Below are 22,368 nucleotides of genomic sequence, written 5' to 3'. Positions count from 1 at the left end.
TACTGTCTTGTTACAATTACATTATTAAGACTTTATATTATCTGATTTAAATTGCACAGTTAAGACTCCACACTAACAATATACCAGAAATATACTAAATTTAATTACCCAAAAAAAATTATTGGTTACTATCACTAATGATATACTAGATCTAATTACTACTAAACGTTTAAAGGGAAAAATTTTTGAAGTCTGATTTTTGGTTAACCTCACACATTTGTTTTTCCTTACCCCTAGAGTCCAACCATCCAATTTGAGCCTTGAGGAGCTTTGGTAATGGGGTGTTTGCATAGCCAGTGTCGAACAAATATGTACCCTCAACAATTAATTGTAAATGTAATAATACGAACTTTGACTTTGAAAATGTGTCATGCAAGGTGATGTAACACATTATTATTACAAACTAACCTTATCTGCTACTTAAATGAGCATCAATTCTTTAAAATCTTTTGAAAGTTTTACAATGGGTCTAAATCTTATAAAGACTTTTTCTTAATTTTAATAATATGATCTGAAAATTTTCAATCCGCCATTTTTCATGATATTAAGTCCATTTATTCATTAAAATGATATTAAATGTGTTCATTTATTAAAAAACATATCATAAATATTGTAAAAAAGTTAATATCGAATTCCATAAATCCTCTCACAATTAAATTGCTCAAAAATTTAAGCCAGGGCGGACACCAGCACCGAGTCGAAAGTCAAGAGAGTTCCAACATTAACGATACAGTGGAGAATGCACTAATCCTGGTCTTACAATGCTTTATGTGAATTTGAAGTTTCTGAACACAAACGATATGAAATAAATGGACGTTTACAACGCAAATCGAACATTCATATCGTTTACCATTCCAGGTACGAAAAAATTCATCCATTCATGACGCTTCTCGCTTTAGTTCGAACTACCTTTTCCCCTTTATTCTAAGTAGGGGCAGCTGCTTACGGCTGAGGAGCAATGAAGCAGGCGCCCGGCAATTGATGATGATGAGGATGGGATATTGTTTCAATGGCAGCTGCAGCAGTGTGCAACGCTTTGTGTGTTATATGAATGGAGGGTGGAAGTTGGGATTGAGATGGGAATCATGGAGAGGCAAGACAACATCGGCGCAGTATGTAGAGCAAAGGGTTCGAGACCCCACCTTTGAAAAATACATGGAGAAGCACAAGAAACTTATCAAAGTAGTAAAGGTGCAGACCATTCTCCTGGGTCGCAGGGACAAAACCCTCTCCCTCCACTATCTCTCTAGATTGCAGTACAAACTTCGGCTTAGGGTAGGCGCTGCATCCTTCCTGAGGAAATATCCTCACATCTTCCATGTTTACAAGCGTCCCGCAAGAGGGGGCACCTGGTTTAGGCCTACACACACAGCCATGGATCTCGTCAATGCCGAAGACAAAGCAATCAAAGACAGCGAACCGCTTGTCATCGAAAGATTGAAGAAATTGCTCATGATATCTCCGACAGGTGCCTTATCACTCAAGGCCTTCTTGAAGGCATATCGAGAATTAGGGCTTCCCGATGACTTTGAAGATTCAATTTTGAAGAAAAACCCACAGTTTTTCCGATTGACAAAGGACTCCGGTGGAGATAACGATATGGTGGAGCTTGTGTCCAGAGAGCCCAGCTTAGCGGTTGCAGCAGTTGACAAGTGGAGGAATGCAGAGTACCCAAGAGAGAAGCTGGAGAGCGAGAGAGAGGCAAGGTTTGGTTTTAGGCTGCAATTTCCTCCTGGGTTTAAGATTAAAAAGGGTTTTAGAGACAAAGTGAAAACCTGGCAGAAGCTCCCTTATTGGTCGCCTTATGAGGATGTTTCCACATTTAAACCCCGTTCCATAGGCGGGTTTAAGCGTTTGGAGAAGAGGGCTGTTGGCATTCTCCATGAATTTTTAAGTCTAACTGTGGAGAAAATGGTGGAGGTAGAACAGATCAGTCATTTTCGTAAGCCATTTAACATAAAGTTGAATATCAGGGATCTTTTTCTGGATCATCCTGGCATATTCTACTTGTCAACCAAGGGGAAAGTCCATACTGTTTTTCTGAGAGAGGCTTATCATAGAGGTAACTTGATTGAGCCAAATCCTGTGTATATTATTCGGCGAAAGTTGTTGGACCTGGTTGTGTTGGGTCGTCATGGGATGGATTTGCAGTCGCAAAAGTTGGATGGACGCAGAGCTACCAGTACTGATGAAGCATCAGGCATTGAGGAGAAGGAGGAAGAGGAATCAAATCAAAGTGAAGCTTGGGAGACTTGCAGCGATTCCTCCCATGACGACGAAGGTGAACAATGGGATCAGGAGAGTGATGGAAGTGATTGGTCGGAAGTGAATTAATAGGTTCTTAGCCAGAATACAAATTAACAACAATCATGGAATTCTTTGTAGCATCTGCAATCATGATTTGATGCAAGGTCAACCACTTCCTGCCTGATGAAAGCAGGACATGATACTGATTTTTAGTAAGCGAGGTGGCAAAACATTGATTGCGAACATATGCCACAAAGGTTGCCTGCATTTTTGTATACGAGTATGATCAAGCGTTCTTGGCTGGGTTAAACTGAAGAAGGTTCAAGATGTGCTAAAACAGACTGGTATTTTTTAAAGTCACAATATTTTCAGTTTGTTAATTATTCTTAAATGTTGAGGGTTTGGTGCACATGGTGGAAGCCAAAACAGACATGCCTGCTCTCCAAGTTGCTTGTTTAGGGAGGGGAAATGATCATGCTTCTATTTTGGCTGGCAATATAAGATTATAAAACATTGGAAATACCAAAGAAGTCAGAAACTTACCGTACAATACTATTGAATTTCACATCGTCCCCATCTGGCTGGGGTTTTCCCATTGATGAAATAAGATTAACCTATACATTAATCAATATAACATGCATTTGCTTAAAATAAAAATGCCTAGCTTGGTACTATCGCGGCTTATTGTCCTAAAAGGTCACATTCATCAAGGATGGGTGATAACAATGGTACTACTGGTCCACTGTAATTTATAAAATTCCCATGATTTTCAGTTGAATTGCTGCTTTGCAGCCCAGAAGTTTAGTATCTTGGCCCATGATTTTGGGTGCAACCTAATCAATTTAGAGGACTTTAGTAAGGTTTTACAGTTCATCGGAAGGCAACATAGTGCATATAATTGCTCTTAATAGACAAAATTACAGGTATTTCAAGGGGCTTTAGAATTCTGCTTGAATAACCAGGGGAATATTTATATGTTACTGAACTGAAATCATTGTTGTGCATCACAGAAGCTGCACTTTAAAAGAATATATAATCTCTCAAGTGCGTCTCTCTATTGCTGAACTGGACTCGTTGTTATGCATCATAGAAGATGCAGTCACTTACGTAACATCATATTAATCCGTTAAGTGCTTATGCAGTTCAAAATTGTCCATGCTCTGCAGAGATCTTTTCCGATGGCGAAGAAATTCGTATTTTCATTTGCATGAGAGTAAAAGAGATCATGGTTTGAATTGACCCGAACAAATTTAGCTTGTCACGGAGCTGTAGCAAAAGACAACGTGGAGTTCATTGTCTTGTCTTTCCATTTTCTTGTAGTCTTGTCTTTGTTTTCTTCCCTCTTCTTTTTTTTGGTCAAATAAGAGTGGAGCCTTCAATTAATCGATAAAAAAAGATTACATATGGTACACGTCTTTACAAGTGTAAAGACCAACAACAAACAGACCCGTTAAAGATTAACAAACAATAGGGTCAACAAAACCCAAAACCTTATACACAAAACCTCCGACAAATTTAAAACCCGATATCCATTTGATCAAGAACCCAAATGATCCGACGGTCCTCAATGATATCGCACCGAAAACTTGCGCGACACTTACCCGCTTCACGGAGCCGATATAAATTATAAACCATTGGTCTATAAAACTTCGGGTCCGCTCTTAGACTTAACCTCCGATCATTTTAAAACCCGATATCCATTCAATCAAAACCCATTTGATCTGACGGTCCTCAATGATATCGGATTGGTAACTTGCGCTACACTTACCCGCTTCACGGAGCCGATATAGATTATAAACCATTGGTTTATAAAACTTCGAGTCTGTTCTTAGACTTAACCTCCGATCATTTTAAAACCCGATATCCATTCAATCAAAACCCATTTGATTCGATGGTCTTCAATGATATCGGATCGGAAACTTACACGATACTTACCCGCTTCACGGAGCTGATAAAGATTATAAACCATTGGTCTATAAAACTTCAGGTCCACTCTTGGACTTAACCTCTGACCATTTTAAAACCCGATATCCATTCGATAACGAAGGCCATCAAAACCTATGGCCTGCGGCCCTTCAACTAGCACACTGTTTACCAAATATTCATCCCTCGTAGATAGCTACGACGTAAGCATTGACTGTGGGATCAACGGTTAGGATTTACTGCGGCACTTCAACCAGGCTCAAGGACTTCCGCTCTCTCCTACTTCCGCTAGTCTTCCTCCTACTCATTATTCATGGTTTGGAAGTACTCCATATCTTTGGCTGCCTGTCGTTGACAATCATCACGCAGTTTACCAGAGGGTATAGAATCCCAGTCATACCGAATATAGCTTTCCTTACATAGCACTCCTTTATTTGCCAGACGATTAGCTAACATATTGGCTTTTCTTCGCACATGAATGAAGCTGATGGTTCTCAAGGTTCGCAAGTGAGAATGAATACGCTGAAAGACCTGCGAGAGCCTCCAATGTTTCGACATTTTTCCAAGTGTTGTTCCATTACACATTTTCTTAGCTGCATTAATGACTAATTGAGAGTGAGCTTCAATGATGGCGTTGTGTACATTTGACTCCATCAAGATTTCCAGGCACTGCTCTAAGGCCATGAGCTCCGCCATGTTATTAGTGGCATTCCCCAAATGACTGTGAAAGATATCCTTTATGCGCCCCTGCTCATCTCTTATGACACCGCCAAATCCATCCATCCCTGGGTTGCCCTTAGAAGCCCCGTCTATATTGATTTTCAAAAAACCATGAGGAGGAGGTTGCCAGATATCTTTACCAACAATTGTTTTGCGCACACCCTTGTAAGTGCCTTGGGGAACTAGAGAATGGAGACTCAATTGCAGCAGTATGCGAGCATCCTGGGGCGAAGGGGGGTCCTCAGGAATTTTCCACATAAGGTCCTCAGGAATTTTCCACATAAGGGCTCCTATTGTATCTTTGAGCTGTTGTAAAATTTGGACAATGATGTTCTGGGTCGAGCCTGTTTTGTTCTTGAAAATCCTACCATTGCATTCTTTCCAGACATCCCAGACAATAAAGCTTGGAACCAGAGTCCAAGCCTTGTTAAGGATTTCATTACCTGAGAAATCTTTCCTCCAATTTTTCATAGTGTTGGTGATGCTGAGTCTGTCCCAGTCAGTTTGCCTGAAGACTGAGGCCGCCCAATCCTACAAGGTAGAGGTGGAGGGGCAGAGGTTTAGTAAATGTTCCATCGTCTCCTCCTGTAAGCCACATAGATGGCATTTGCATGGGCCAACAAAGCCCCTTTTCAGAAGATTCTCCCATGTGAGAATTTTCTTTTGGTGAACCAACCACATAAACAACTTGATTTTCATCCATTGCGGGTTCTGCCAAAGGTCATTCCAAACCTGATCAGGGTTTGGATGATCAAAACCTAGGGCCATGCGTTTAGCTTCTTTGAGGTTAAAGGTACCTTCAGTATTTCGACCCCATCTTAGTTGGTCAGATGAGGATGACACCAAAATCTTTCTTTGCTCTAGGTCAAGAGCAGGAGAATCCGCTTGGGCCTTCAAAGCACTCTCTTCACTATAACCAAGATCCTTCCACATTCTCCATTTACCATTGCCCCTTACCTGATCCCAGAAGTCACTTACCACAAGTAAACCTTTGTTGTCAATGTCATTTTTGAGGGCGATTAGTTTTTCTCTAAACAAATTTGGTTCCTGCTGCCAGTTATCCTCCCAAAACCGTGCAAGGTTCCTAGCTCGGATCTCCTAGAAACTATGCTGCTGGACAATGGCTCTATTCTCCCAAGCAAGGTTCCAAATGTGGGAGCCCTTGATGAGCCCTGACATTCGGATATGATCCCTCTCTTGCCAATTATTTGCATATTTCTGCTTCCAAAGCTTGGCCCAAGGGGTGGCCGATTCCTTGAGCCACCTCCACCAAAGTTTGGCTCCCGAAACTCTGTTGAGGATTTCAGGGTCATGAAGCCCCAAACCACCATGGGCCTTAGGTTTGCAGAGCTTGTCCCAAGCTACCAAAGCCCACTTCTTTTTCTCTTCCCCTTTGCCCCAAAGAAAATCTCGTTGAATACTCTTGATTTGTTGCATAACTCCTTTAGGAGCAGGAAGAGCTGAAAACATGAAAATGGGTATAGCTTGCAGGACAGCCTTTGTAAGCACAAGACGCCCCGCCAAATTCAAAGACCTGTAGGTCCATTTTCTAACTTTGTCCTGAAGTTTATTAGTTACCGGCTCCCACACTCCCTTGCTCAGAGGTTTGTCAGTAAGAGGCATTCCAAGGTACTTGGAAGGTAACTGATCCCTTTGAAACCCAAGAATTCTGGTGAGGTTCCTTTGAATAGCAATGTCAGTGTTAAAAAAGAACACCTTTGATTTGTCAAGGCTTACCTCTGTACCAGTGGCCGATACAAAGTTGTTCATGATTTCTTTGAAAGCTCTGGCTTCCTTGACCGTAGGAATGCCCTGCAGCATTGTACCATCAACAAATTGTTGATGAGTGGAAGCAGCACCATCCGGGGTAAGTTTCAGACCCTGGATTTTTCCTTCAACATTTGCCATTTTGATCGCTCTGCCTAGCCCTTCCATCATGAGAACAAAGAGGAAGGGGGAGAGCGGATCCCCTTGTCTGAGACCCCTAGAAGGCATAAAGGTTCTAGAGGGAGAGCCGTTAAGCAGAATGGAGAAGCTGGTCGTGGATACAAGGGCCATAACCCATCTTATCCAGTTGTGGTCGAAGCCATAAGCTCTTAGCACTGCCCTGATGTAAGACCAACTTAGCTTATCATAAGCTTTCGCTAGGTCAAGCTACATGATCATACCAGCTTGCTTATTGCTCTTAAGAGAGTGTACCACCTCGTGAGCTTGTATGATGTTGTTGAGAATTTGTCTTCCTTCCACAAATCCAGTTTGCTCCTTTGAGACGAGAGCAGGAAGAAGAGGCTTGAGTCTGTTAGCGATCACTTTGGAAATAATTTTGTACACCACATGACATAAGGCTATGGGTCTGAATCTGCCCGGTGTCATAGCTTTTTCTTGCTTTGGAATCAAAACTATGAAAGAGGCATTAAGAGCTTTCAGAACTGTTCTGGATCTTCTAGAGTCTTCCACAACATCAAGGATATCTTGTTTGACTGTTTTCCAGCAAGCTTTGAAGAAGTCCACATTGAAACCATCAGGGCCAGGAGCTTTCCCATTTTGCATCTCATTGATAACTTCACTAACCTCCTCTTCAGACACTGGCCTGTTAAGATTGTGGTTGTCTTCCTTGGTTACAAGCTTAGGAATGACCTTTGTGAATTTTTTAATGAACCGAGATCTGCGGGTGAAAGGCTCCTCTGCAATGCTAAGGAAGTGTTGAATTCCACTTCTTTGTGAGAGACGAGCTCTTTCCCTTGAGAACCTTAAAGTTTTGAAATTCTGTTATGAGATCTGTGATCCAAGGTTGATCTGTGAAAAAACTTCGTGTTTCTTTCTCCTTCTCTAATCCACTGCACCCTCGATTTTTGTCTCCAGAAAATCTCCTCTTGCATGCACCGATCGTCCCATTTGTTTCGAAGAGAGTCGGCCTGAATTTTCTGTTCCTCGGTAAAACCTTCTGAGATGATGATCTGATTAATCTCTTGGAGTTTCTGCTATACTTCTCTTTTGGCTTTAAAAATATTACCAAACTCTTTTTTGTTCCAATCTTTAAGCCTAGATTTGATGTGTTTAAGTCTCTGCTGCAACATGAACATTTTAGTGCCTTGAACGGGCATATCTTCTGTCCACCATTTGTCAATATTGCTGGCGAAGTCAGGGTGAGAGAATCAGACATTTTTAAACCTAAAAGGTCTGTTTCTCGGTGTACCCATAAAAGTAGCTTCAAGCTGGACAGGCCAGTGGTCCGAGCTTCCGAAGGGAAGGATTAACGCTGACATATCAAGGCCTGTGAGAAGGAAGTCCTCTGAGATTATGAATCTATCTAGTTTAAAGGCGACTTGAGAAGCCCCTCCCCTCTTATTATTCCAAGTAAAAGTACCATTTACTGTTTCAGTGTCCACTATTCATGAAGTTCTGGAAGGCCATGGAGTCTCTGCCTAGTTTTCTGGTATCGCCTTTTTTCTCTGTAAGAGATCTGATCATATTGAAATCCCCAGCCAGAATCCAGGGCATATTAGGATATGTCTTAAGTTTGTCTTCTAGTTTTTGAGGATAGTAGACGTTAGTGATCATGTAGATGTCCTTATCACCCAAAGGTTGAATCACCAGCGATAGATAGTTCCTAGAAGCTTCAGCATCCAGGATTCCAAGTTTTTGAGGATCCCATAGAGTAAGAATCCCACCCGCCGAGTTATCCGCTTTAACCTCTAGATACTCATACTTGATTAACCATTTGCTGTGTATCTCTCTGATCTTGTTCATCGAACATTTTGTTTCCTGAATAAAAACCATATCTGATTTTTCTTCTTTCATTCTAATGCTAAGAGTTCTTTGTTTCCTTTTACTTCCTAGACCCCTAATGTTCCAGGTTGTGAGCTTCATTAAGAAAGGTTTGTAAAGGAGTAATTGGTAAGATCCCTCATCTTACCTAAGTTAATCATAAGTTTCCCACATTCAGTCAGCAGCTCATTTTGTTTCTTTCTTCCTCTTTTCCTACCCGGGTTCTTGGAAGAATGCATCGGTGTATCCTCCATCGTTTTCCCTCCCATATTCTCTTGGCTATCATGGTTTCTTTTGACTCTAGAACACTTTGTTTTTGATCTCCAGATGAAGCGCCGTTGAACCCTGTCAAACTCCTCTTTTGGCAGAGAGTTTACCCCTTTGGTGATTCCTTGCTCTAGAAACTTTTCTAGATCTAAATTCTCCCTCTCTAGAATCTCCTGCAGTTCATGGTCTTCCGTTCTAGCCTCACTTGGGGTCATCTCGTGGTCCCTACTAAGCTCTATAATGCTTGACATATCATCCTTTTGTTTGCTGTTTTCTGGTATATCCTCCATATTAGCATCCCTTTCCTTCTCGGTGGGAATATTCTCCGATTCCTGGTTTGTCCCATTGTTTTTGACTCCTCTTTCTAAGATCTTGAAACTATTGTGGCTCGGTTGTCCCTCTTCATCAATTTTCTTTTGGTACCTCTTGCCTCCTTTCCCTTTACCCCCAACCTTAGTAAAACCTTCGGGATCCTTGCCTATAATGACTTTCGTATTGCTCTCCATCTTGTTCAATGGGCAGTCCCTGTATAGGTGCCCGTGTTCATGGCACTTACGGCACCTAAATGGGACGTGTTCATAGTCCACCGCTTGCACCCATTCCTCATCATACACTTCTAAAATGATTGCATCCAGAAGTGCCCCAGATAAGTCCATTTCCACACATATCCGGGCGAAGGAAGTGTATTTGCCTCTTAGAGTAGCATCTGAGATCTTTATAAAATGCCCTAGCTTGTTGCCGATAGCCTTTAGAGACTCCGGCAACCAATAATTTAAAGGAAGGGAATAGAGTCTTATCCATATTGACACCGAGGTGAAAGTTTCTCGTTCTAGGACAAAGTTCATTACCCATGGTCTCATATAAAGGCCTGCAGAAGCGTAAATATAGGGTCCTCCCTCGAACGCTCTGTCTTTATCCTCTAAGCTTTTGAACACCACCGTGAAGAAGCCCTTGGACCCAAGGTGAAGGCCAATTTCCCCCTTTGGTTTCTAGTGGTTCCTTATCCATGCTTGCAAAGCCAAATCCCCATAAATTTACAGATGACAGCATATTCTGCCATGTGGTCTCTGTGCACCTGCAGCGCTGGGTCACTTAAAATGACTCGAGGAATAGTGGTCGACTTGGGTTTACAGACCCTAATGTACTCACCGGAGCAACTTTCTGACTTCTAACCTCTATTCTCTTCTCCTTACTAGCTTCCTCATGATTCTCTTCCTGTCCTTGAGGTCTGATAGTTTCTGATTTTTTTGCATTCTTAGCCTCTGTTACCACCTCCGTTGGTTTCTTGAAGCGATGCAATCCAACGCCCTTGCTCTTGGCTGCAACCACTTGACTGTAGGAGGGAGCTGAACTCCCTCCTCCGCGCCTCGCCATGGTGACCAGCGACAAAAACTCTAAAGCAAAACCCTAGTTCAGATTGCAGATTGCAACACCCTAATGACTTGTGTTTTCTTCCCTCTTCACTAATCAATTTATGTTCAATAATTTTGTTTGGTTTTTCTTTTATTAAATACATTTTCCGTCCCCACTCATTCAGGAGCCTGATAAGCAAGAATGAGTTTTCTTGTACCTTGCCAACTCTAAATACAATTGGTTCATGAAGAGTGAACATGTCACAAGTTTGTCCTTGTTTTCTTCCCTCTTCACTAATCAGTTTATGTTCAATAATTTTGTTTGGTTTTTCTTTTTTTAAACAAATTTTTCGTCCCCACTCATTCAGGAGCCTTATGAGCAAGAATGAGTTTGCTTGTACCTTGCCAGCTGTAAATACAATTGGTTCATGAAGAGTGAACATGTCACAAGTTTGTCCTTGTTTTCTTCCCTCTTCACTAATCAGTTTATGTTAAATAATTTGTTTGGTTTTTCTTTTATTAAATAAATTTTCCGTCCCCACTCATTCAGGAGTCTTATAAGCAAGAATGAGTTTGCTTGTACCTTGCCAACTCTAAATACAATTGGTTCATGAAGAGTGAACATGTCACATTTGAACTTAGGGAGAGATGTTGACATTCCTTTTCTTGGCCACCCGAGCTAGACTCAATTAACAGTTTATACTCAATAATTATTGAGTATTATTTGTTTATTCAAACTGAAGTCTCGTCCATAAGGATATAAAATTCAGTCTCGGACTCATAATTGGTTGAGGATTGTTAATTTGGGGTAGCATTGGATGTGCTGTAGCCACGAAATTTGGTGGAGAGGTTGGGGCACATGAGATCTCCAATACCCAGAAAGGGTTTGGGCAGATTCTAAATAGTTTAGGAGATATTAAAATAATTAATATTTTTAATGGAGTCCCTAAGTCTAAACTTAGGGAAAATAAAATATTAATGTGTATTAATATGAAACTGTGTTAGAATGGTCCAAAAGACATGGATCAAGCCAGATCTAATCTTAGCCGTTGATTAGGGACTTAATCTCGGCCATTGATATGTCAACAGGAAAAGTATAAGAGGAGGCTTGAGGGTCACTTGGAGAACACACTAGAGTGATCAGTCATTCTATTCTCTAGAGCGGGGTTTGCTACGAGAGATAGAATTAGTGATCGGGAGATCCAGCTGAGGGGCATTTGAGTACAGAAAGACAAAGATGTAGAGATAGTGCCGGGAGAGCAACACAGTAGCCAAGGAGAGTGATGCAGAGCCAGCCAGGGCTCACGCAGGGCCACACAGAGGTAGCTGGGAGTTGCGCAGAGCCTCAGAGAGGCCAGCGTTGCTGACGCAGAGGGCCAGAGGGCTGACGCAGGGCTTCCCAGGGCTGACGCAGGGCCTTCTAGGGTGACGCAAGGCCAGCGTGAGGTAGAGAGGGGCTTACACAGTCTAGAGAGAGGATAACGCTGGGGTTTCTGGGGCAGATTTGTGCTGAGTAGATGCTGGAAGGATTATCGGGGTTTCAGCCAGAAGATTTGTGAGAAACTGAGAGATATTATGACGCAGCTAAACTGCGTCTTTTCAATTTTCCACGTGTGGCCTGTGAATTAGGGCCACATTTACATCGGAAGTGATTTTATAGGCGGACTTCACATAACATCTGCAAACAAACAAACCACGGAAAAATACAACACAACCTGTAAATGAACACCGGTCCCACTTCGACGCATAAGACCAGATCTCAAATAGAATTAAACCTGCGTTGATAACTCATCGGGTCCGATTTCCAAATTAACTAGTGCGCATCTTCCCATGCGATATCTGTCGGATTTCCAATAGATTGGATGTCACGATTTATCCATCAATCAACTTGATTTTATAGGGTTATCGGGTCCGGTTGCCACTTTATAGCGAGTACATCTTTGCATGTGATCACCTAATCACCGTTGGATCTTCCCTCGATGAACGGTCACGATAGTCTCATGACTTTCACGCGACTTTTGTTGGTTTTCTTTTTCTGCATTCCGCCAAGTTAGCACTTCATCCGCTGTGGTACTCTGTCATTACACTGTTTTCCAAATAATTTCTTTCATGAGATCTACTCGAACAAATGATCTCGATGTATTCAGACAAATACAACAAAACTATGTTGAATTCCCTTTTCAACCTCATTTCAACTGGATCATCATTGATCCTATCTGTGATCAATAATGAGTTCTCTCATAAAGCAACTTTGAATTACCTTTAATCAGAGTTTCCACTACCGGATTTTATCATGCATATTTCCTTCACAAAACAAATCATTTATCACACCAGTTATATTCCGAAACTAAGGCTTTTATCCTTTTGAAAAACTTCTTCATTCAATTAGAAATCATGTACAAAAATTCATTTAAACAGAGATCGGTCTCATTCAATTATGGTCACACACAGGAACAATTCTGAACACAATGAAACCCTCCTTTCATTCATAAACAATATTTACATAAGTTCAGAACATCTCGTGTTCTGTCTACTCTTCTTTAGGCTTGATCTATGTTTATTTGGCCATTCTCATCTCTCTGCCCGTAGACCTAATTTAGTCCTCCCTTTTTAATTCTCTGTCCCTCATGCCTTTAAGGCTTACAAAAAGTTTCTGGAACCATTTCTGGTTCAGATCCATAGTTTTCTCAACAAAATCCTAAATATCTCCTAAATCTATTTTTGACTCAACTAATTTCCTAAGGATTCTCTCTAATCCTAAAAATCATGAAACCATTTCCTAATCTAAATATTTATAATATTCCAAAATCTCTCAATCCTCACTAATTCCTCATGTTCTCCTATATTCGAGAACATTTACAAATATCCTATCAATGATTCAAAAACATTAAAATTACATTAATTTAATCCTTTTGGGAACCAACTCCCTTTAAACACAAGACCCCCTATTCTACTAAATACAATGATTTTTCCCTGAGCTGGATGCTCCTGCATCAGACTCCCAAGGTGAAATTTTTTTATGACCTCCTGGTCATAAGCTTTTATGTATCACTCCACCAGGATCCCAAACTTTAGTTTGTAAATTTCCATAAGCTTTGCTCCCTTGTTGCTGTTGTATGTCTACTATCCTCTGTTTCATCTTCTTCTCTTCAATCAGCTTCAAATTCTGATTGATCATCCCTTCTACTGTCAGTCTTCTTCTTTTGGACTGTTTCATCATTAATTTCCTCAGTTCTTCAATCTCTATGCCCAGCATATCATTGGGATGGTACATACTCTGCCATTTATTTCTTCTTTCTTCTTGCTGAAGCTTTCTGCTATCGTCCACTAGCTGCTGCATCTCCACATTCTGCATATATTCAAATTGCTGATTACCTCCTCCAACTTTTCCCATTTCAACTCCTGTTATTTCTCTTGAAATTACTCCAGTCACTGCTGTAGATATTGTTGTAGTTACTGCTCTAGATATTGCTGCCTCCCAAACTTCTTGAATATCTTTGAAGATATCTCCCTCTGCAATATCTAATTGCTGCTCCTTGTCTGCCAATTTACTTTGAAAAAGTAAATTGTTCTTTAACTCTTTGTCTTCTATACAATTCCTTTCAGCCATCTCATCACTATGCTGCTTATCAATTCCAACATAACTCCCCTCTTTAATCCATTGCTCAAAGAATTGTATTTCATCTTCATGCTCTCTTGTTTCCCAATGTTGAAATTGCGATTTTTCTTCTTCTTCCATGGCTGCCTCTTCCTGAATCAAATCTTGTCTCTCCAACATTCTTTCCAGCAATTTAATATCTTTATTCCATGGATTAAATACTTCCACAAAATCTTCCTCTCCCTTGTCTATTTGGTTGTTTTCCTGCAGCAAATTTTCTCCAGTATCTACACTAAAACCTGCAATCATAAAACAATTTTCACACTTAAAAATATAAGGCCTTTGTGCCTTTTCTTCCTCGGGCAACATTTCAATACGATGCTCTGATTTTTTCACCTCTGTCAGCACCAATGTTACTTGGGAGTGGGAGCGGGAGCGGAAGCGGGAGCGGGAGCGACCATTTTCAGAAGCTCCCGGTTTGGGAGCGAATCGGGGAGCGATTTTTTAAAAATATATATATTTTTTATATTTTTTAATTTTTGATACATATATGTCAACAAAAACATGTAGAATGATGAAATAGACATAAAAAACATAAAAAAACATAAATTGATCATTGAACCATATCACATCAATCATCTAGAAATTATAATCGTCATCAACCATGTCCACAAGTTAGTAAAATACATATTACAACTGCAACATATTGAGTCTTATAAATCATGATTCATCAAATTCAATATTAAAGTTTCAACTTCAAGCTTTCAGAATTGAAAATTCAATAACATTTATGATAAACATTGATCACCAAAGTAACAAGTTGTACTTGTAAGCCAAGTTTAACCATTACAAGAAGTAATATCGAAGATATTTCTAAGTCCTAACTTCTAACTGTTAACATGATATGAAATGTTAAAAATTTATAAAATGAAACATGAATAATGAGATGAAATGAAACAACTTTAGTCTTTCACAAAGCATCATATTCATAATTCACAATCATTACCAATGAGTTATAATTGCCAAGGCCCAACTTCAAACTTCAAATTTTCATTGTCACAGTGATATAATGTTTACAAAAAATATCATAATGTCATAATGATATGAAAGAGTCAAGAGTCAAGAGTCAAGGACTCAAAACTCAACAGTTATGAAAACTAAAGTCTAATAGAAACTAAAAAAGACAAGTAAACTGTAAATCTACAAGTGGCCCTTGCCACGAGAGTCTCCAGGAGTATAAGCAGGTCGTGGTGGTCTTCTAGGAGTCTCCCGCACAGACCGACGACCAGAACTAGAGCCTCCACGCGAGGGTGTCGATGGAGGTGGCGACAACAATGGAACAAGACTCGGGCCCCGAGAACTGCTACTGGATGGTGGAGGTGGAGGTGGCATGGCTGCTGCAGCTGCTTCATTTTCATCCCGTACAAGCTCCTCTTCTAGTTCTTCCATATGTACAATGCCATCCTCCAAATTGTCGTCCTCAGGGTGATTGTCCCAAATTTTATATGTGGGATCTTCATTAGCCCGATCACAGTAATGGCTCAACAACCTCAAGTTGTAGTGCACATAAACCAAGCTTTCTGCTCGGTTTTCGTTGAGCCTGTTTCTTTTCACATTATGTATATAACTGTAGGTGCTCCAACACCTCTCTGCAGAAGAAGAATTTACAACCTGTGAAAGAACTTTTTTTGCCAATTTTGGCAAAAGTCCGTGGCCACCATATGTTTCCCACCATGTGAGAGAATCAAATTTATTTTTGTCGTCCATTGCATGGAAGTTACCATACAAACCACTGCCAGTGAAGTATCTGCCTATTTCAAGGCGCACAGCTGCACATTCCTCCCTGTCAGGCACCAACTTTTCTAATGCTTCCAGATATCCTCTAGTTACCTCTCGATCTAAATGGGGTTTGGTCCTAACACCACCCCCTTCTGCAGGTTTGCCCAACCAAGATTCTTAGTAGTATTTTGGCGTAAGGATATACGCCAAACAATGTAGTGAAACGTTAAGCCTATTCCACCGTTCACACACACAATCATGAATCAGTTTGTACAAGTTGGGATCTTTATTATGAACAATGTCTTTTATTTCCCCCAACATGGTATCCATTTGCTCATACACCTCGCCAATCACTGGTTTGTCTGTATCTGCAAACCAAATCATGTTATAAATTGGCTTGGTGAAATCCAATACCTGTCTCACAGTTGTCCAAAACTGCCCATCAAGAGCGGCCTCCTCCACCGTTTCAAAACCTGCCGTGTCAGCTACATTTGTAGCCCTTTCCTTTAACACTTGCCAATGTGGACTTGATACCATGCTAGCTAATGCCTCTCTTACCTTCAAAAGGCGCCTGAAGGTGAGGTAATAGCTACCAAATCTAGTCCTCGCAATCTTCAACAACTCCAATCTCGAGTGACTGCGGAAAAGGCCATGGGTATTGCTATGATTTGTAATAAATTTTATCATATTTTTTCCTTTCTTGTACAAATCACCAATCCATTGGTATTGTTCATTTTTGTTTTTGACAATATCATGCAACAGAAGGTTCAATGTGTGAACCAAACATCCAGACCAAAATATGTTCGGGTATTTATCCTCAATAATTGCTCCCGCTGCCCTACAATTAGGAGCATTATCAGTGATGACTTGGATGACATTGTATGGGCCAATACGCTCAATTGTTTCAAGCAATGCTTCTGCAATGTTGATAGCGGTCTTGAACTTGTCTGAGTAATCATGTGCAGCTAGAAAGATGGGACCACTTCGGGACACAACAAGAACACTTATCAATGGCTTGCCTTTTACATTTGTCCATGCATCAGATACAATGGACACCCCATTGTCAGTCCAAGAACTTGTCATTTTATTCAAAGAATGTGATATTTTTGCTTTTTCATGATCAAGGCCAACAGTTCTTGCCTTGTCATACCCAGGGCTCTTGTATCCTTTAGGGGCATCATTTATGGCAGAAACCATTTCGTGCCAATAAGGTGAGCGTAGAACATTGAATGGTATCCCACATGCATAGAGGAACCTGTAAACTTTTGAATCCACATCATTCCTACACCCCTCATCAAGGAAATCTGATATGGTTCTACGCCTCAAAGATGATGACCCTGTGCCTCCATGTCCATATCCACTGCCTTGGCCTGAGGATGCTGAAGGAGTTCTTTGTGAGCTTGGTTCAAAGAAACCCCTTGATCTTTTTGTTCTGTATTGGGCTTCCTCCTCTTCCTTTATGTATTTGGCTCTATCTGCTATTGACACCGCTGCACAAGTTTTGATTCCTATTTGTTTCTCTCCATCCCATGGCCTTTTCCCGCAGAGGTGTCTTCTAGCACGGGTGTATGAACCTGTGTAATCAGTGTTGCAATGGGGGCAATGAAATTTAGTGGTTCCACCCCCTCTCCCTGTTTCAGCCCTTTGAACATATTTCCATAGTGGAGTTTGGTCTTGTTTAGTTTTTTGAGGGTCATGTTCACCCTCCTCCACCTCCTCCTCACTGGGGTTTTCACCCATTTGACTTCCTCCGGCTTCTTCATCCACCTCTTCAGTTTCAGGCCCCCTCCGTTTCCTACTCTCCACCACCATAATAACCATAAAAGGGATCAGGAAGAGGAAAATGCCAATAAATATCCCCAGGTCCATGGTGTTTGATGTTATCATGTTTGTAGGGTTTGAGACTTGAATCTGCAGGATAATTTAGTTTATTGGGATTAATTCATTTAGTTTATTAATTTAATTTAAATACATGATCTTTAAACTCAAAGAGCTAAATTAAACTAACCAAATTAACTACCTAACCAGCTAAACTAATTAAATGATTAAGTTACTTACCTCTGTAGGCTTGCTCCTCGCTCCTTGGCACTTGCTCCTCGCTCCTCAACTCTGGCTCCTTGCTCCTCAGCTCTTGCTCCAGCTCTCAATCTCTTGCTCAAGCTCTCAATCTCTTGCTCAATCAAGTTGAAATGAAATGTTTTTGGCCCATTGGGCTTATAAAATATAAAATATTTTCTAAAATTTTGGAAATTTTCGGGTCCAGCAGATTTATTTATTTATTTATTTATTTATTTATTTTTATTTTTTTTTTTTTCGCCGAACCGCTCCCGGCCCGACAAAAATCGATCCCGGAGCGTTTTTTAATGCCCGGGAGCGATCGGGGAGCGATCGCTCCCCGATCGCTCCCGGGCATTAAAAAACGCTCCGGGAGCGCGGGGAGCGATCGCTTCCTGAAACGCTCCCTATCAGACCAGGGAGCGCAAATTTTTTTACGGGAGCGCGCTCCCGACCCGCTCCCGAGCCGCTCCCGCCCGGAGCGCGCTTCGGGAGCGGGTTCGAAGGGGGGGGGGCGCTCCCCCGCAACACTGGTCAGCACATCAGTATGCTGATTCAGATTCTCCAAAGAATTTTCGAGACTGTCAGCTAGTCTCTCCTCCACATCATCTGTTCCAAGAATGTCTCCCTGCTCTAGTTCACAGTAGTGAACTCTTTCCTCTGTTATATATTCTTTGCAATCTTCACCAGGCTCTTTCCTTTCTTCTGGTGCTTTTAGCCAATTCTCCAGTAGTTTTACCTCTTTCTCCCATTCACTGTCTGTCATTACATCGAAATGATGATCTCCCATTAATGTTTCAGCTATCATGATCTCTCTTTCAAATTTACCTTTTACTTGCTGTAGGTTACCTTTACCTTGGATTTGTTTGATTCTTGCTGCAACCCTTACATCCTTACCCTCTTGACGCTTTTGAACTTCTACCTCATCTCCAAACAATTTCTGCCCAATCTCTTTGATCACAAAATCATACTCATTCATGCTATTCAGTGAATCTGCAAACAAGCTATTGCTTTCAAAACATTCTTCTGTCTTCATGACTACTAGAGACATGTTTTCATCCTCAGGAACTATAATTGCAACCTCTAATTTTCTGCTATCAGGTTCTTCTAGCATTTTAATCTCTTCTTCAGATTTAATATGCATTTCCTCATAACGCTCTTCATTTCCAGCTTCATCTTTTACATGATTACTATTGTTCAAGGGTTGTTCCTCAATCTGATTTTTGTCCACAGACAATTTTGTTTCAGTCATCTCCATAACAGAAGTAAATTTCTGTTCTTTCCTTATGCTTTCAGAAAACAATGTTGTATTAGTTCCATGCTGTGTAACAATAACACTGTACTCCTTTGACATTTACAATCCCTGCATTCATCAACCAATTGTTAGTTTTTTTTAAAATGTAAGGCTTAACAACCTCAACTGATTTTCCCCATATCAGCTCTTCAAGCTGAACCTCATCTTCTTTCTCCACAAGAAATTGTCTTTGTTTTACAACATCTTCAAATAATTTTCTTCCACCAAAATCTATGAGTTTTTTCTACTGTAACAAATTAGTAACTTCCTCCTCTACGAGGCATTCTTCATCATACTTCACCTCAAGAACTTTATTCATCCTTGTGACAGTTTCACAAGACTGTCCATTACCTTCTGCAAATCCTACAAACACACCAAAACTATTAGACTCAAACATATAAGGCTTGATATCCTCTTGCTGATCTGAACTTGTCCAACAGTTCAGAAAATTATTAATATTTCCTTGCTCAGCAAAGTAAACTTCTTGCTGTCTTGAATTCTCACTGTAATTTATAAGATCTTTCACAGATCTCTAGTCTTTATTTTCACTCAGGAATTCACCTTGTTCTGGTCTACAAATAGAAACTCTCATTTCTAACTTTGCTTCTCTGAGTTTTTTCTCCAGCCACTTCACTTGCCTCTGCTGTAGCTTTTCCTGTAATTTAGGCCACTTCACTGTCTTTTTCCTCAAGACCCAACCTTGTCTTTGGTCTTCTTCTATCATCATATTTAATTTATTAAATTGTTCTCTTATCTCAGCAATCTCCTTGTCACGCTCCTCTTGACTCATCTGTTTCCTGCAGATTTCTTTAGCACCCTTCTTCTTCATCTTGTAGCTTTCTTTTGAACCTTGCACATGACTTCTCATAGTCATCTTCTCTTCTGTGTGAGCTTCTACACCTGCAACCAATCAACCTCCTACTGGTTAATCTTCTCACCAAGCTTCTCCTCTGCCTGGTCTTCAAGTTCTCTCCTTCTCAGAACTTGCACTGAGCAATCTTGCTCTCTTTTCTGGTTGCTGCACTCACTTCATTTAAAAACACCATTGTCCCTGTCTATTCCAAGCCTTAGCTAGAATAAGGTCTTGCTACAATTTCTAAGAACTTTCAAAAGTTCTTCCTACAGTCTTATTGCTGTAATCTTGTGCCAAACTTTCCATTCCTTTAATCTGTTGTAGTCTTGCTCAGAACCCCTGCGATGACTATCAATAGTCATCTTCTTCTTTCCATCTCTATGAGTTCATTACTCACTCACTCACTATGAGCTGTACTAAGCCTCTGCAACAGCAAGTCCTTCCTGCTACCACTTACCTCACCAAGTTCTTCCTCTGGACTTGGACTTTTGGCAAGTACTAGTTCTCTATCTCTGGAACCTCCTTGAGCTTTCCTCTGCTCCTTCTAGGTTTCAACTCATCTACTCTTAAGAACACGACTGTCCTCTTGTATTTCAATTTCTAGATGAAATACTAGGTTTTGACTACACTTCTTCTTTCACTCAGAAATCCTTACTAGTTTTCTTCATCACTGCTTCTTAAGGTTTGATCTTCTTTTGCTCTGATACCACAAATGACGCAGCTAAACTGCGTCTTTTCAATTTTCCACGTGTGGCCTGTGAATTAGGGCCACATTTACATGGGAAGTGATTTTATAGGCAGACTTCACATAACATCTGCAAACAAACAAACCACGGAAAAATACAACACAGTTTGTACATGAACACCGGTCCCACTTCGACGCATAAGACCAGATCTCAAATAGAATTAAACCTGCGTTGATAACTCATCGAGTCCGATTTCCAAATTAACCAGTGCGCATCTTCCCATGCGATATCTGTCGGATTTCCAACAGATTGGATGGTCATGATTTACCCATCAATCAACTCGATTTTATAGGGTTATCGGGTTCGGTTGCCGCTTTATAGCGAGTACATCTTTGCATGCGATCACCTAATCATCGTTGGATCTTCCCTCGATGAATGGTCACGATAATCTCATGACTTTCACGCGACTTTTGTTGGTTTTCTTTTTCTGCGTTCCGCCAAGTTAGCACTTCATCTGTTGTGGTACTCTGTCATTATATTGTTTTCCAAATAATTTCTTTCATGACATCTACTCAAACAAATGATCTCGATGTATTCAGACAAATACAACAAAACTATGTTGAATTCCCTTTTCAACCTCATTTCAACTGGATCATCATTGATCCTATCTGTGATCAATGATGAATTCTCTCATAAATCAACTCTGATCCACCTTTAATCAGAGTTTCGACAATCAAATCTCTGCCGAGGAATCCGTCATATGCTAACTCCACTATAGGATTTTATCATGCATATTTCCTTCACAAAACAAATCATTTATCACACCAGTTATATCCCGAAACTAAGGCTTTTATCCTTTAGAAAAACTTCTTCATTCAATTAGAAATCATGTACAAAAATTCATTTAAACAGAGATCGGTCTCATTCAATTATGGTCACACACAGGAACAATTCTGAACACAATGAAACCCTCCTTTCATTCATAAACAATATTTACATAAGTTCAGAACATCTCGTGTTCTGTCTACTCTTCTTTAGGCCTGATCTATGTTTATTTGGCCATTCTCATCTCTCTTCCCATAGACTTAATTTAGTCCTCCTCTCTTAATTCTCTATTCCTCATGCCTTTAAGGCTTACAAAAAGTTTCTGGAACCATGTCTGGTTCAAATCCATAGTTTTCTCAACAAAATCCTAAATATCTCCTATATCTATTTTTGACTCAACTAATTTCCTAAGGATTCTCTCTAATCCTAACAATCATGAAACCATTTCCTAATCAAAATATTTATAATATTTCAAAATCTTTCAATCCTCACTAATTCCCCATGTTCTCCTATATTCGAGAGCATTTACAAATATCCTATCAATGATTCAAAAACATTAAAATTACATTAATTTAATCCTTTTGGGAACCAACTCCCTTTAAACACAAGACCCCCTATTCTTCTAAATACAATGATTTTTCCATGAGTTGGATGCTCTTGCATCATATTACTTCCAAGGAAATTCTCTGTTGGGTAGGCCAGTTTCAGCACCCAGATTATACTATGATATTGTTTAATAAGAAAACCCTCAGATAGCTGCACCGGTTTCCCATATTGGGTTTTTCTGGGGACATTAGTCCAAAAATAATGGTGTTATATGGCGTGATTGTTTCTGTTTCTTTTAATTGCTGATCTGTAATATGTTGAGTATGCACTAATGTTTATTTTCAATATTTACAGTGTAAATAACTTGTTAAGTAAAATAACAAGTAGGTAGGAATAAATAAGATAAAGTGCATGGAGGGTTTTTAACTAAGTAAACTTAGAAACTTCAACATGGT

At 40.3% G+C, this 22,368-nt stretch overlaps 1 pseudogene; it reads left to right on the top strand.

The window, feature by feature from the left end:
• Window positions 1-794: 794 nt before the first annotated feature.
• LOC149223877 (protein ROOT PRIMORDIUM DEFECTIVE 1 pseudogene) lies at window positions 795-2,453 on the top strand (annotated as a pseudogene).
• Window positions 2,454-22,368: the final 19,915 nt, after the last annotated feature.

Source organism: Pinus tabuliformis, chromosome Q (assembly GCF_031772625.1).
Source record: "Pinus tabuliformis cultivar Carrire ecotype Pingquan chromosome Q, CPIR1, whole genome shotgun sequence".
Lineage (NCBI taxonomy): Eukaryota > Viridiplantae > Streptophyta > Pinopsida > Pinales > Pinaceae > Pinus > Pinus tabuliformis.
Note: the sequence above shows the minus strand (reverse complement) of the source record. Positions and strands in the feature narration are given on the sequence as shown.